The 15,505-nt window shown below is 43.2% G+C and overlaps 1 protein-coding gene across 1 annotated transcript in view; it reads left to right on the top strand.

Annotated features, from left to right (window-relative positions):
* TMC1 (transmembrane channel like 1) overlaps positions 1-15,505 on the top strand; it is a 95,737-nt gene that overhangs the window by 62,535 nt on the left and 17,697 nt on the right. The window lies entirely within an intron of this gene.

Below are 15,505 nucleotides of genomic sequence, written 5' to 3'. Positions count from 1 at the left end.
AGTAAGGTTGAAGCTTCAATCCTGTGCCAGATTTGTATCACTGTACTGAATAGGACCAAGGCTCTCGTTTGCACCCATGCACGGTTTGCACTGAACCCTGCCTGCTGGAGCTTTGTAGACTGGGCAAATCAAAGTGCTATTTTAACCTGTTCACCCATTAAAAAAACCTGTGGCTGCTACTGCAGCAGGAAGTCATTCATTAAGACTCCATTCACACTTGAGCAACTTGTCATATGATTTTGGAGATCAAAGTCTCATGACAAGTCGCAGCCCATTCTTTTCAATGGCACCCATTCAAATCGGTGCAACCTAAAGCGACTTTGAAAAGGTGCCCACACTATTTTGATGTGACTTTTGATGCGGAAAGTGTAAAGTCGGGTCAAAGTTGCATTAAAGTTGCGCTTCAAAGTCACACTGGAAATCGTGCAACTTTAGTATTACTACCACCGCTAAATTACAACTTCCTGATGTTATAGCTAAATTCTAGCAACCAAGGATCCTATGCAGACCAGCGGTATTAACACTTTTTCGGCCGCTAGCGGGGGTTAAACCCGCACCGCTATCGGCTGAATACTGCTGCAATTCCGACAGTATAGCGCCACTAAAAATAGCGGCCTTATACTGCCACCACACCTCCCGCCCCAGTGTGAAAGGGGCCTTAGGGACCTGTAAAGGTCTGCAGTAGTGCCATGGTCCTGCAGACTTTTTGTGTCGCTGTCTGCCCATTCCTTCTGATACAGGCAGGCAGTTACACACTAACAGGAAGCTCAATTAACTACATTAATGAGCGATTAACAGCAGTCTGGTATTTCATTGAGAACTACAAGCTGACAGTCGGAAAGGCTGTTGGGACTTGTAGTTTTCACATTCACAGAACACTGTGAATGAATGACGTGGCCAGCGGGAGGAGAAGACCCCCCACTAGCTGTCAAAATATGGGTGTAACGTGTTAAAAAAAGTGAACTTATTCTTTAATTTGTGAAGAACTGCTCTAAATGTACCAATACAGTAATCTTATACCCCGTACACATGATCAGATTTTCCAACAGCAAAAGTTCGATGTGAGCTTTTGAACAGAAATTCCGACCGTGTGTATGCTCCATCAGACTTTTGCTTTTGGAATTTCTGCCAACAAAAGTTTGAGAGCAGGTTCTCTATTTTTCCGACGGAAAAGGTGCCTATCGGAAAATCTGCTCATGCTCAAAATCAAGCAGAAGAGCCAAACTGCCTATTAAACTTCATTGATCTCGGCTCGTCTTACGTCTTGTACATCACCACATTCATGATGGTCGAAAAAAAGCTCTATTTGTGGGAAAAAAAGGATGTCAATTTTGTTTGGGAGCCACGTCGCACGACCGCGCAATTGTCAGTTAACCACTTAACGCCCGCCGCACGACTATTTACATCCGCAAAATGGCACGGACAGGCAGAAGGGCGTATATATACGTCCTTGCCTTCTAGCGGGTGGGGGGTCCGATCGGGGCCCCCCCCCGCTGCGTGCGGCGGGCGGATTCCCTCAGGGAGCGATCCGGGACGACAGCGCGGCTATTCGTTTATAGCTGCTCCGTCGCGATCGCTCCCCGGAGCTGAAGAACGGGGAGAGCCGTATGTAAACACGGCTTCCCTGTGCTTCACTATGGCGGCGCATCGATCGTGTCATCCCCTTTATAGGGGAGACACAATCGATGACGTCAGACCTACAGCCACACCCCCCTACTGTTGTAAACACACACTAGGTGAAGCCTAACACGTTCAGCGCCCCCTGTGGTTAACTCCCAAACTGCAACTGTCATTTTCACAATAAAGAATGCAATTTAAATGCATTTTTTGCTGTGAAAATGACAATGGTCCCAAAAATGTGTCAAAATTGTCCGAAGTGTCCGCCATAATGTCGCAGTCATGGAAAAAAATCGCTGATCGCCGCCATTAGTAGTAAAAAAAAAATAATTAATAAAAATGCAATAAAAATATCCCCTATTTTGTAAACGCTATAAATTTAGCGCAAACCTATCGATAAATGCTTATTGCGATTTTTTTTACCAAAAATAGGTAGAAGAATACGTATCGGCCTAAACTGAGGAAAAAAACATTTTTTATATATGTTTTTGGGGGATATTTATTACAGCAAAAAGTTAAAAAGATTGCATTTTTTTCAAAATTGTTGCTCTATTTTTGTTTATAGCGCAAAAAATAAAAACCGCAGAGGTGATCAAATACCACCAAAAGAAAGCTCTATTTGTGGGGAAAAAAGGACGCCAATTTTGTTTGGGAGCCACGTCGCACGAGCGCGCAATTGTCTGTTAAAGCGACGCAGTGCCGAATTGTAAAAACGCCTTTGGGCATTTAGCAGTATATTGGTCCGGGGCTTAAGTGGTTAAAGTGACACAGTGCCGAATTGCAAAAAGTGGCCCGGTCATTTAGCAACATGTCCATTTTAATATACTACAAATTACATATTTTATTAAAGAGTACCTTTAATGACAAAAATTGTTGGAAAACAACACTTTTACATGAAAGGAGGTTTGCAAAGGTTCCTAGGAATACTGTGATTTCACTTCATGTCTTCTGGTTTCAATGTTTTTATTGAAATGTTCACAAAGAAAAGAAATACAATCTTGAATACAAAAACCGGTACAGTATAAAATGTAAATAAAATCCTGAGTCAGCCAAACAATGAGTGGATACCTCTGCAGTGAACCGAATTGCAGTCAAGAATCTTCATGAAGTGGAGTAATTAAGACAACCTCAGCCCTAGGAGGTAAACTCAAAGCTCGTTTGAAGTTTCGGACATGGACGGAATCTAATACCGTGTGTCAGTTATAGACATTTAGAGATAGAACCTCCATGCTTTAAAAAGCAACATCAGTCATCCATATATAACTGTGTGTACATACAGATATTATAGACACACCTATTGACCACTTCACATATGAGCAAGTAGAGGTGAATAGCTGTATAGTGAGGATACCATACCACTCAGCTCCCTGAGATCAGAATACATTCTGTAGAGGTACTCACTGTGTAGAGGTTAGAGAGCAAAAATCCGACAACTCTCATATAATTATAGTAACAAAAAAAAAAAAACAAGAAAGAAATGAGAAAGACCGACAAAAATAATGAAGAGAGAGAAAGAGAGAAAAAAAAAAAAGAAAAACACAACAAATAAAAAATTAAATGAAAAAAAAAAAGGAGAGAGGATAAGAGAAAAGAAAGAAAGTAGAGGAAGTAGAATGTAGAAAAGAGGAAAGTGGCCCCGTGCTCCAATACCCACCAGCCAGAGACAGCTCTAATCGGGTAAAGATCTTGGATCCCCCATCAGGTATTCCACCCAGGGGTGCCACACTTTCTTAAACATCTGCATTTTATCTTGTAATATTGCAGACATACGTTCATTTAGCATAATCCAGGAAAGTTTATTCTTGAGTTGTGCAAATGGTAAAGCTGCCGTTTTCCAGGACTTTGCAATAATAATCTTTGCTGATATAAATATAAATGATATGAGACGTCTCTGAGATTTTGATCCCCCCTCCACCGTACTAGCCTGTCTCGGGGATTTCACTAGATTGACCTGGGTGGGGGAGTAGATAACATTTTACACTCTAATCCATTAACGCTGTACCTAAGGGCACTGCCACCACACATGGTACATGGTTCCTTGCTGCCCGCATCCGCGGAAACACAGAGGGGAAGCTGCCAGCACATATGTTGCCAGCCTAGCTGGAACCATATACCATTGCAAAAGCACTTTATAATTGGCTTCAATAATTAATGTATTTATAAACGACTTTGAGGCCCCTTGAGCTATATTATGCCATTAATCCAGGTCAATCGTCTCCTGGAGGTCTGCCTCCCATTTTACCATATAAGCCTGTTTAATGGAGGAATTAGTAAAGATAGTATACATTTCAGAGATATGTCCTCTGATTTTGTCGAAGTTCTGACACAGGTACTCCATCATGGACATAGCAGCCATGTCAGAACCTCGCAACAAAGTGCCCAAGAAGGGCAAGATCTGAGCACATCGGAAACATTCCGAGGGCAGCATTTGATATTTCTCTATTAAAACTTGTCTTGTCAGTATACCTTTATGGTCGCACGAACCAGCAATTCGTAGAAGCCCTTTGTTGGTCCACCAAGCAAATGTTCTGGGGTGAGGCCCGGGGTGAAATTTGAATTTCCCAGAATTTAAACTTGTATGATTTCGTCAATCTGTCCCAAATGTTCAGGAATGAGGATAGCGCCGAGCATAGAATTGGGGGCCGATCCTTAGGCGATAACCATAACATATGCAATATCGGCCTTTCCTTACATGCATATTCCTCCATCTGCATCCATATAGGATAGGGCTTGGTAGAGTGAAACCTGGCTAGTTGAGCCAGCTGTGCTGCGTAATAGTACTTTTGCAAAAAAGATATATGTTTATTCTGGAAGGCCAACAGTTCCGAACGGACAATCGAAACTGGTAGCGTTCGAAACAAGTACAATATTTTCAGAAGAACATTAATCTTTACGGAGTGTAGTCTGCCAAACCACTGGCCAAGTCAGCTGTCAAACATTGGAATAATGCTGGGTAATTTTTGGAGTACAGAGTGCGTAATGTCGGGGTGAGGTTTATTCCTAAATATGGGAGTGACTCCATGTGCCACATTAAATTAAAGGAATATTTGAGTGTCAAGAGAGTACTTTCTGTTATCGAGACGTTCATGGCCTGAGACTTCTCGTGGTTTATTTTAAGACCCGAAATTGCTGTGAATGGTTTGAGTATTGCATACAAGTTAGAGGGTGTTAATCGGCGACAAGATCATCATTAAGATATCATCCGCGAAAAGGATACATTTATGTTCATGATTGCCACATGTAATGCCTTGTATTTCAGTAGAATTGCGTATTTTTATAGCGAGCGGTTCTAGAGCCAAAACAAAAAGTAACAGGGACAAGGGGCACCCCTGACGAGTCTCCCTATGGATAGAAAAAGGGCAAGATGAGTATCCCTTTACCATCAAGGAAGCAGTAGGGGAATCATAGAGAACTCGTAGTATAGACAGAAATCTCGACCCAAAGCCCAGCTTAGTCAGAACATAGAAGAGGTATTCTCACGACAAGGAATCAAAAGCCCAATGTCCAAAGACAGCAGAATCCCTCGCCTGGGTCCTCCATTATCCCAATCTGAATGTATCGCTGAAATGGCGTCTATGACTCTCCTAGTCTGATCTGAAGCTTGGCGTCCAGGGACAAACCCTGCCTGATCTGGGTGGACATATTGCGCAAGAAACAAATTTAGTCTAGCTGCCAAGACTTTGGTCATAATTTTGAGGTCGGTGTTTATCAACGAAATGGGGTGATAATTTGCGCATGGCCCGTGATCTTTCCCCGGTTTCGGGATAACATAACAAAAATGTGCACAGGTGTGGGGTCAAGATCTCTTGGTATTTATGATAATAGTGGCCAGTGAACCCATCTGGGCCTGGAGCTTTGGAGAGATTCAAACCTTTTATAGCCTGTCCAACTTCTGTTTCTGTAAATTCCATATCCATGAGATCCGAGTGGTCCTTAGTCAGCATGGGTAGGGGAATGTCGCTAAAAAAATCATCCATGGTATACTTGTTACTCTGCTCTGAGCTACTATATGGTGTAGAATAGAATTTGGTGAACTCTTCCACAATGGTTTCTGGGTTTTGGATCGAACGACCTCTGGTTAATCTGAGTTTAGGTAGGGCTGGTGTATAGGGGCGAGGGGTAATTTTCTAGCTAATAGAGTACTGCATGTCTTTTAAAGTATAAATGGATGCTTTTCATCCAAGTGCCTGTGTTTATACTGACTTCTCATAGTAGGTGATAAACACAAACTGCTTTCAGCTCACAGTGCAATGCTCGGTGTTCCACACTTTTATAGGATAGTATTTAAAAGGATGCCATTGGTGTTAATCCTTCTAAAAATGTGTTCTATAAAGCCTCATACACACAATCGGATTTTCATCGGACAAAGCGTAGGACTTTTTTCCGAAGGGCGTTGGCCGCGAACTTGTTCTGCATACAAATGGCAAAACTTTGTCAGCCAACAAATACGAAACTACGTGTTTTTTCAGCTCCACCCTTTTGTTTGTACTTTTTATTTTTTCCCGACGGACTTGTGTACACACAATCGGATAATCCGACAACACACATTTGTTGTCGGAGAATTTTAAAGCATGCTATCCAACATTTGTTGTTGGAAAATCCGGTATGGGCCTTAAGACTATGTGACTATAGGTTCATTTTAAGCATAAATTTGAGCATGTAGAGCATATATTTAGATGGATCAAACAACAGAACTTCCTATCTTGTAAACAGATCGATTTTGGACTATACTAACAAGATATTATTATGTATTTCCTTAGAGGTAATAATTTCTAATGCTAAAAATTTTGCAAATATTAGGCAGTTGCTGTTCATCTGAAGTGCCAGTCTGTTTTGAAATGATAATTTATTGTAATTGCACCACTTTGATTTTTTCTTTATCTTGTCATAACACATATAAAAGCACATCATTTCTGTGCTTACAATCACAGTAGATAATTTTTACAGAAGATGTGGCCATTACTAGTAATGTGTTCAGGGTTTTTTGACAGGTTATATGACAGGATACAGTAAATAGCAAGTGTATTGAATAATAAAACGTCAAGATCTGCATAAGGACTAAACTAAACAGTATCAGTAATGTGTGCTGTCTTACATTAAAACAATCACCATGTACAGAGCATTCAAATCAGTGTTGCCAACCGTCCGTATATTTACTGACAGTTCGTAAAAACAGGCACTTTTTTCCCCCGTTCGTAAATGTCCGTGGTTGCGGGAATGTGCCAGTAAAAACAGCCAAAATCGGTTTGGCTTGGAACTGCGCACGGAGATTGGAAGCAGGGGGTGATTGGAGGCAGGGGGCAGGGCCGTTTGAAGGAATTTGGGGGCCCCAAGCAAGAAGCGGGGGAGGGGGTGTTGCTGAGTTTGAGAAGTGGGGGGGGGGGTAAGTTGAGAAGTGTAAATAATTAAGCGGGGGGGGGGCTGCTGCCGACGTCGGCTAGTACTTCTTCTGACTGACTCCGCCCATGTTCTTTTTAACCCCCCCTCCCCTCCCTACCACATACCGCTGCATACAGCTGCTGCCCCCCTCCCTACCACATACCGCAGCATACAGCTGCTGCTGCCGAACGTCAGCTAGTACTTCTTCTGACTGCCTCCCCGGCTCCCCCCCATGTTCTTTTTACCCCCCCCCTTACCGCATTCCGCGCGGCAGAAGATTCAGCTTGCTGTTCCCAGCCGGACTGAAAGGAAATGAGCACTGAGTGTGTGCACTTCCTGTCAGTCCGGCCGGGAACAGGAAACTGAATCTCCTGTACCACAAGGTTATGGTACCCGGCGGGAGATTGGAGGCAGAGGGAGATTGGAGGAAGAGGTGAGGCAGGGGGAGATTGTGGCACCGCAGAGGGGGGGTGAAGGCAGGGAGTGTTGGTGGCAGAGGGGGATGGAGGCAGGGGGTGATGTGACTAAATAATTTGCCCTTATTTTATCGAAAATAACAAAAATATGTTTTTGTTACCTTAATATCTACCTTAAATCACATTGCTATTTGCCTAGCGTACTTGTTTGTAGCCTAAATACTGAAATGTGCACCTAAAAATGTAATTTAGTAACTTTTGTGAAATGCCAGTAAAAACGTGGCTGCGCCAGTAAATTTCGGGTGTCGTGCCAGTAAATTTCAATTTGGTAGGTTGGCAACACTGATTCAAATTCACAATGTCAGTGTGCCAGACACAGAAGAGACTAGTTGCATAGTTTGGCAGAACCCAGCCAGAACAAGGAATATGGAGAATTTAAAGGGTCACTAAAGGAAAACATTTTTTTTTGCTGAAATGACTGTTTACAGGGTATAGAGACATAATAGTTAACTGATTCCTTTTAAAAATGATTAAAAATAGATAAAAAACAATCATATAATGTACCTACAGTTTAGTTTCGTTTTTGCTGTTGTTTCCTGGTTCTCTGATGTACAGAGCCAGAGAGCCAATAGAGGGCAGTGAAGGTTTTGCAAAACGAAACTGGATTGGTGCTGAGGAGTTTTGGACACACAGTAATCACACCTCCTTGATTAGTCACCACAGTGAGAAATCTCCCAGTACTGTGGTGATCAGGAAACAGACAACCAGGAAGTGTCCAGAACAGAGAGGAATTACAGCAACATCAAAGCAAAAACGAACAATGAGGACATGAAACCAGGACTGCAGTAAGGTAAAGGAAGCTATTTAGGTAAAAAAAATTCCTTTAGTGACCCTTTAACTTTTTACACCTCTATTCCTAGACTTGATGAGCATTTAAAATCCCACTATGGGGATTGACTGCTTGGCGGGGGGTTAGGCTCACTTGCTGGTTGCTGCCTGGCTCACCAGTGCCCATCCATACTGACCACTAAACTGACCTACCAGCCCCCTACACTGACCCCCCTGACACCTACACTGACCCCCCCTGTGACAGATGACCTCTTGACACTCCTGCAGCTCAGCCTTACCTGTGTAGTGTAGCCCATCTCATTCCGACCACTCCCAGGATGGGAGAGCCGCTCCGCTGCCCGCCCAATTAAACAGAGCGAGCAGGGATCTCCCAGTGCCCAGCGGGGCCGCAGTGTCATTCCCAGCTCCTCCTGGACCCGGCTGTGCCTATGATGGATGTCACACATCCCGCGTTCTCGGCTTTGGACCAGTGGGACGTCCATCATAGGAGCTGGGTCCCGGAGGCGGGACTATTTGTACATAACACGGCCGCGCTGCATGAGCGGGAGATTGTTCCCCGTGGAAATGGCTCGGGGCTAATAATGTTATTAGGATTATCGGCACACTTGGGGCTCCAGCCCCCACTCCTGACGCCACTACATGACGGTCATAAGACAGAAGGGCCCCCTGGCTCCACACTTCAATAATGCCTTAGTAAGCTTCAAGCAGGTCCCACAAAAAGGCAGACCAGCTTTGTGCATTAAAGCACCATTTATTATTAAAAACGTGAATAAAATATACTCAGAAACAACATTCAGTCATAAGCCAATATATCACTAAAGTGTTAAACTCAGAACAGGACATAAGCCCAAAAAATCAATACTAGGACCTCTTGCTCCAATCCACAGCAAATACATTTCCAGGAGTGCACCCTCTTCTTTGAGATCAAGAAGTAAACAGACCAAGAAAGTCTTAGGCCAGCATCGTCACGTGACCACAGCTTCAAGTAAGTTAAAAAGGACATGTAGTTCATTTTTTTTATTTTTTCACAGCAATCCACTAGAGGGGGTCAGAGGGAAGATATTTTTGTCCTGGATAAAGGCGTTAACCCTTGCAAACACCACTGCATAGGTTTTTTTCTTTTGGTTCTAGATATGCGGTTCTAACAAGCCCTAACTTTTTTGTAACATTAGAAACCTGCTGTTATGAAAAATATAAATATGCTTCCTATTTCCAGCTACTGAGCTCTAAAACATGTTGTTGTCATACAATACCCTATTGTGGTAGAAACAATCCTGTTATTTAAAGAACTCCAAGTACGGCAATTTTTAAATCGTCAAAATGGTCCAGCTTGGACAAATGTAACTATGCATATACCATACATGTGGGATCCCGCCAAATATTTGTAATACACGTAGCTACTCCAGTGATCTCCACTAGCTTCCTGGTCCCATGTCAAGAGGCTGCCTCCTGCATTGTAAACATAGGAGGTCACCCATTTCTCAAAGAACGCAAAGCATTCCCTAAATGTACAAGGTGTAAAGGTGGGGTGGGTCATACCGATTGGACAACCTAATCCTGGTTGGTCATCAGCTAATTTTGTTTGGAAGACTTGCTTGTATTTTCTAAGTAATATTTGTACATTCTGGCCCAGATTCACAGCGGAGATACGACGGAGTATCTCAGATACTCCATCGTATCTCTCAGATACTCCGTCGTATCTCTCAGAGTATGTATGCGGCTGATTCATAGAATCAGTTACGCATATAGATATCCCTAAGATCCGACAGGTGTAATTGTTTTACACTGTCGGATCTTAGGATGCAGTACCGCGGCCGCCGCTGGGGGGAGTTTGCGTCGTAAACCAGCGTCGGGTATGCAAATTAGGAGTTACGGCGATCCACGACGGTTTTTCGCGTTCGCTACGTCGCCGCTAGTCTAGTTTCCCGTCGCAAAGTTAGTCGTCGTTTTGGGTGCCTTAACTTTAGTCAGCAAACCTATTTCTGTCTAAAGTATGGCCGTCATTCCCGCGTCAAAATTTAAAATTTCACGTCGTTTGCGTAACACGTCCGGGAATACGGAAGTACGCTACGTGCGTCGCCGTTCGAAAAAATTATGTCACTTCGCGCAAAGCACGGCGGGAGTTACGAAACGGAGCATGCGCAGTAGGTCCGGCGCAGGAGCGCGCCTAATTTAAATGTTAGCCGCCCATTCAATTTGGACCGCCTTGCGCTGGACATATTTACGATACACCGCCGCAAGTTTCCAGGTAAGTGCTTTGTGGATCGGGCACTAAAACTGAAAACTTACGGCGGTGTAACGTAAACGGCTTACGTTACACCGGCGCTAATGTACCTGAATCTGGCCCTATTTCCCCTAACATAGAACCTGTAGCTAACTTGGAAATCAACCCAATTATCCAACAACCCAAACCCTTCCTACTTGAACCAACTTTTCAGCTACTTATTTCCCTTCTACTTTCTCTTTACTTCCTCTCTGATGTGGCTGGTGTCATGGGTAGTATTGTCTAAAATAATACTTGTTGATCCTGCCAGATATCCAGTGAGCTACTAACATCCTGTGCTCAGTTATCAGTTCTGCCCAGTTCCCCTCTGTGGACCATAAAACACCCTCACCCCATGTCATGGAGAGGAAGGTGTTCTGTAGTCCTCAAACACTTCTCAATGTAATTGAGATGAGGAAAAGGGGAGGTCCTAACACACCTTCTTCTGTAGGGTGACAACACTACTTCTCCATAGATACAGTACCGTGAGATAGCATTGTCACCCTAGAACCTAACGTTCTGTGTGTTACTGGCAGGACCACCAGTTTAGATACAGTTTAACTTTGTGAAAAAAGACCAACTCATATATGACGGCATGTAGTTGCCATCATCCCATAATACTTGAAAATATTCGAATAAACCTCATGGAGTGGGATTATGTAGGCAACACACAAACAAGCTTCAAAATATATAAAAAATTATATCAATTTATTACAAAAATAGAATTATTATACACATACAAAAATATATCAAAAAATCACATAAATATACAATGTACAAATCATAAACGATGTAAATACTGTCCGGCATACGGTACCATCACCAAGATTTGGGAGGTAAGTTGTAGCTGAAAGCCGGCTTTCAGCTACAACTTACCTCCCAAATCTTGGTGATGGTACCGTATGGCGGACAGTATTTACATCGTTTATGATTTGTACATTGTATATTTATGTGATTTTTATGATATATTTTTGTATGTGTATAATAATTCTATTTTTGTAATAAATTGATATAAGTTTTTATATATTTTGAAGCTTGTTTGTGTGTTGCCTACATAATCCCACTCCATGAGGTTTATTCGAATATTTACAGTTTAACTTTGTATTTAGTATCAGTGTGTGTACCATAACTAATTTATAGGGATGAGCCAAACACCCCCTGGTTCGGTTCGCAGCAGAACATGCGAACAAGCAAAAAAAATTGTGCAAACACATGAACACCGTTAAAGCGGTGTCCCACACACAATTTTTTTTTTAAAGTCAGCAGCAACAAACACTGTAGCTGCTGACTTTTAATAAGGACACGTACCTGTCCAGAGAGCCCACAATGTGCCCCCCCCCCAGGATGATCCATCCATCGGATCGGGTGCAGGCACCGCCATTCTAACAAAGGGAAACCAGCAGTGGATTCTTGTGGCGCTTTGTGAATGACCAGCTGTCTTCTGTGACACACACAGTTCCCAGAAGGCAGCGCGGGGCTCGCCGCACAAAAAGGATATGACGTCCTGCGCTGCGGACCGGATGGATCGGAAGTACACTATGTACTTCATAAAAAGGTACGATAGAAGAAAAAAAAATCTACTGCTAATTTTAACCACTTAAGCCCCGGACAATATTGCTGCTCAATGACCGGGCCACTTTTTGTGATTCGGCACTGCATTGCTTTAACTGACAATTACCCGGTCGTGCGACGTGGCTCCCAAACAAAATTGGCGTCCTTTTTTTCCCACAAATAGAGCTTTCTTTTGGTGGTATTTGATCACCTCTGCGGTTTTTAGTTTTTGCGCTATAAACAAAAATAGAGCGACAATTTAAAAAAATATATATATTTTTTACTTTTTGCTATAATAAATATCCCCCAAAAATATATAAAAAAAACATATTTTTTTCCTCAGTTTAGGCCGATACGTATTCTTCTACATATTTTTCGTAAAAAAAAACGCATAAGCGTTTATTGATTGGTTTGCGCAAAAGTTATAGCGTTTACAAAATAGGGGGTAGTTTTATGTCATTTTTATTAATATTTTTTTTTTACTAGTAATGGCAGCGATCAGCGTTTTTTATCGGTACTGCAACATTATGGCGGACACTTTGGACACTCTTGACACATTTTTGGGACCATTGGCATTTTTAGAGCGATCAGTGCTATAAAAATTAATTGATTACTATAAAAATGCCACTGGTAGATAAGGGGTTAACACTAGGGGGCGAGGAAGGGTTAAGTATGTTCCCTGGGTGTGTTCTAACTGAAGGGGGGTGGGACTGACTTGGGGAAATGACAAATCGATGTTCATACATTGTATGAGCAGGCGATAGGTCATTCCCCCCCCCCCGACAGGACCGCTCCACTATTGGCTGAAAGGCGAGATGGCGTATAGCTACGCGATCTCGCCCAGCCGTGCCGACCTGCCGCCGTATAACTGTGGTGGCTGGTCGGCAAGTAGTTAAAGGCATATATTCAAGTTATTGCCAAAAAAAGTGTATGGAGACCCGGCTACTGTCCCAGGGGACATCTATCAATGCAAAAAAAAGTTTTAAAAACTGAGTTTTTTTCAGGAGCAGTGATTTTAATAATGCTTAAAGTGAAACAATAAAAAATAAATCTTTAAATATCGTGCATGGGGGTCTCCTTAGTCAGCCTGTAAAGTAGCACATTTTTTCAATGTTCATAACAGTCCCGCAGCAAAATTACATTTCCAAACATTTTAAAATTGCTTGTGGCTGTAATGTATTGTCGGAACCTGGCAATATACCTAGGAAATCATTGAAAAAAACGACATGGGTTTTCACCCAAAATCCATACCAGTCCCTTCTGGTCTGATATAGATATTAAGGGAAACCCTGTGCCAAAATTAAAAAAAATATGGCGTGGGGGTCCCCCCCAAAATTGATTCTAGGCCCTTTAGGTCTGGTACGGATTTTAAACGGAACCGCCAAAATCCATACCAGACCCTTATCCGAACACGCAACCTGTCCTGCGAGGTATTTATCTTCAATCACGGCCCAGAAAAAAAACAACAACATGACTGTGCACCAGTGCACAAAGCAAGGTCCGTAAAGACATGGATGAGCGACTTTGGGGTGGAGGAACTTGACTGCCCTTCACAGAGTCCTGACCTCCACCGAAAGAACACCTTTGGGATTAATTAGAGTGGAGACTGCGAGCAAAACCTTCCTGTCCACATCAGAGCCTGACCTCACAAATGTGCTTTTGGAAAAATGGTCATACATTCCCATAGACACACTCCTAAACCTTGTGGATAGACTTCCCAGAAGTGTTGAAGCTGTTAATGCTGTAAAGGGTGGGCCAACTCAATATTAAACCCTATGGACTAAGACTGGGATGCCGTTAAAGGTCATGTGCATGTAAAGGCAGGTGTTCCAACAACTTTAATTTCCCTAACACCTTCTTTGCTAAATTGGATCAAACTGTAACATCTTTTATTTGGAATGGGCTCTGTCCCACAGATAGCAAGATCGATCTTACAACTCCCTTTATCTGAAGGAGGCCTGGCGATTTCTCTTCTACCACTAGGTGGCCGGGGAATTAGTGGCAGTAGATGTGAGAAGGACAACTCAAGGTCAGGTTATGGGTATATGGGGTATCTCAGCCAATGGGCAGGGGTTTTCTTGAATCCCTTGGCCTGCTGGGAGAGCCTATATATTTGGGGGGAGTCAGATGATCCATGTTCTGTGCCACCTGGACGGCTGTCTGGGTGGACGTGTGTCGTACGTCCTGGGCCGGAGATTGGGCCTATCCCCAGGGCATCTGGCTGCTAGGCTGTGTGTGGGCCTATCCAGAAGTGAGAGAGCAGCACAGGGTTGGGATTGCAGCTTGCAGTCTAACCAGCAGTGATAATTCTGTCGGCCAGAGAACCTGTCAGTGGTCGGAGGTAGAAGGGAAGCTGTCGCCACGAAGGGACCAGCCGCCTTTACCAGGGACCACAGTGAGTAACTGAAGCAAGTACCGGAACCATTTTCTCACAGAAAGGGCACGGTGGAGAATCGTGAAACTTCAGGCAGTGATCAAGTTAGGGACCCAACAAGCGGAGGAGAAGCTTGCAGAGCAGCCTTGTATGTTAAGCCAGGGACCCGAGCCGGTTAGCAGGGGTGAAGCTTGAGAAGTATCTGGAGTGCCAAGCTAGAGACCCAGCATAGGAGCAGGGGTTATGCTTGAGGGAAATGCCACCACAAAGTCTATGATCAATACTACCCAACCCCTATATAGGTTGACCTATATTGAACATAACTTCCCCAAGAAATTTTTAATTAAGTGTCTTACGATTTGACACCTTAGATCTCACCTTCCCTCCCTCTCTCCTCCCCTCCCTGTCCCACATTCCTGTCTAAGTACCTGTTCCCCCCTCCACATCTTCCTTCCCTTCCTCCTGCCCCACATGTTCGGGAGGTGGAAATGTTCACATGTTGAATAGTGACCCAAAAAAACGTATCCCTAGATCAGGGACATGCAGTGAGGTCAGTGGCTGGTGAGGCACTGGCTAGTATCAGAGCCAGATCCACACAGATACACACAGGTTACATATTTACTGGGTGTAACATCATCTTTCACATTATATAAAAAAATCGGGCTAACTTTAGTGTTTTTTTTTTAATTAATGAAACCGTTTCTTTAAAAAAAAAGCGTTTGAAAAATTGCTGCGCAAATACCGTGAGACATAAATAGTTGCAACGATCACCATATTCCCTAGGGTGTCTGATAATTTTTTTTATATACAATGTTTGGGGGTTCTGAGTAATTTTCTAGCAAAAAAATAATGATTTTTACATGTACTGTAGGAGAGAAGTGTCAGAATTGACCTGGGTGGCAAGGGGTTATTTACCATAAGTCAGTAATATACAAATAGTTATTATATATTGTTTTTAAGGTAATCGCTGTGCTGTGGTGCCTGTACACAGCACCGATCGCCGACATCACTCCTGGGGGTTACTTCAGGGTATGACGTCACTCCTGCGCATGTGCG

Source organism: Rana temporaria, chromosome 1 (assembly GCF_905171775.1).
Source record: "Rana temporaria chromosome 1, aRanTem1.1, whole genome shotgun sequence".
Taxonomy (NCBI): domain Eukaryota; kingdom Metazoa; phylum Chordata; class Amphibia; order Anura; family Ranidae; genus Rana; species Rana temporaria.
This window is presented reverse-complemented; position numbering and strand designations above follow the sequence as displayed.